Source organism: Juglans regia, chromosome 6 (assembly GCF_001411555.2).
Source record: "Juglans regia cultivar Chandler chromosome 6, Walnut 2.0, whole genome shotgun sequence".
NCBI lineage: Eukaryota > Viridiplantae > Streptophyta > Magnoliopsida > Fagales > Juglandaceae > Juglans > Juglans regia.
Window position 1 is genome coordinate 11,564,796 of NC_049906.1, and position 1,435 is coordinate 11,566,230.

Below are 1,435 nucleotides of genomic sequence, written 5' to 3' on the forward strand. Positions count from 1 at the left end.
AAAGGAGTTGGTTTAGTAACATCATTTTACTTTCTTCTGCAGAAGAATATTTGGTAGGGTGATCTCAATTACCGTATAAACTTACCGTATGAGAAAACACAAGAACTAATTTCCAAAAAGGTGCAGTCTACTTTGGTTGAAAAGGACGAGGTATGTAATCAATTTATTGTGATACTCTATCTAAGTTGGGGATTAGTGTTATTGTAGCGCTGTTCACAGCCTTGTCCATCATACCTTAATGTGAATGGGGCTCACATGAGAGTTTGAACGAATACTGAGCCAAGAATGTGTTGTAGACATCAAATTGTGAATTCACTTATATTGATCAAACAATTCAAAAGCTCTGGTCACTAGTCTGGTGCAAGATAAGAAGATCTTTATTTATTGGCATCTCTGAAACCAAAATTGCATACCCCATAACTACATACTTAACTGTCGAACTGACAGGGCCAATCTCATTTCTTCTGCTCCATGGTTGGTAGCTAAAGTAGCTCCTTGTCAAATATATGTTATCAAATGTAAGAGACTAAAGACTCTCACTGATAGATGATGATACACAATATCCGGAATTCTCATAATGGTTTCTGAATGTCACATCACCTTTGGGGGGTGGGATCAAAGCTTACTGGGCATTTCTGGAGAAGAAAATGGGCTTGTGATATCCAAATCTCTGCTGGTTTTATGATATTCTTCTCTATGCTAGGTGAGGGACAGAATACATTATTCAATGTACTTGCCTGTATAATCACGCTTCTTGTTGTTGAGACTAATGTTTTCGCCTTTAACTTGACTCTGATTTCTTATTTGGTGCAGGAAAATTTGGAGCTTTGTTTGCATCAATACCCTTCACTATATTTGCTGCTGTGTATTGTGTTTTGTTTGGTCTTGTTGGTGGGTGATATGCTCATAGCTTCTCTTCTCCCTTCTCTGCACAAGTGTTGACATAATTTTGTTTTCAGCTTCGGTGGGGCTGTCATTTCTGCAATTCACAAACATGAACTCGATGAGGAACCTCTTTCTTCTTCCTGGGTTTGGCTATTCCCGAGTATTTTAGGGAATACACTGCCAAAGCTCTTCATGGTCCTGCACATACCAGTGCTGGATGGGTGAGTTTGTCTCGTTATCTGTACTTAAGTTTGCAATTTGAAACTGTACACAACAGCCACGAGAAATTACAATCTATAAAAAAGAGTAGCATTTAAAGGATCGCACTTCTAATATTCGAATATCTTCTCATCCATGCTTTTGTACTGATTTAGAATAGTAACTTATGCATATCACCACTAGCATCACTATTTACATTAACTTAACTCTATGAAATTTGATCTGACCATCATCCCCATCAACTTGTGTTTCTTTGATGTGCAGTTCAACGATTTCCTCAATACAATCTTCTTTTCATCCCCGACTGTTGCAATGATTGTTGCAAAATATT

At 37.7% G+C, this 1,435-nt stretch overlaps 1 long non-coding RNA gene across 1 annotated transcript; it reads left to right on the forward strand.

Annotated features, from left to right (window-relative positions):
* Nucleotides 1–608: 608 nt before the first annotated feature.
* LOC109013196 lies at nucleotides 609–1,435 on the forward strand. The gene is made up of 4 exons (XR_004801788.1): nucleotides 609–703; nucleotides 814–891; nucleotides 960–1,106; nucleotides 1,369–1,435. It is a non-coding gene; the product is annotated as an uncharacterized LOC109013196 (long non-coding RNA).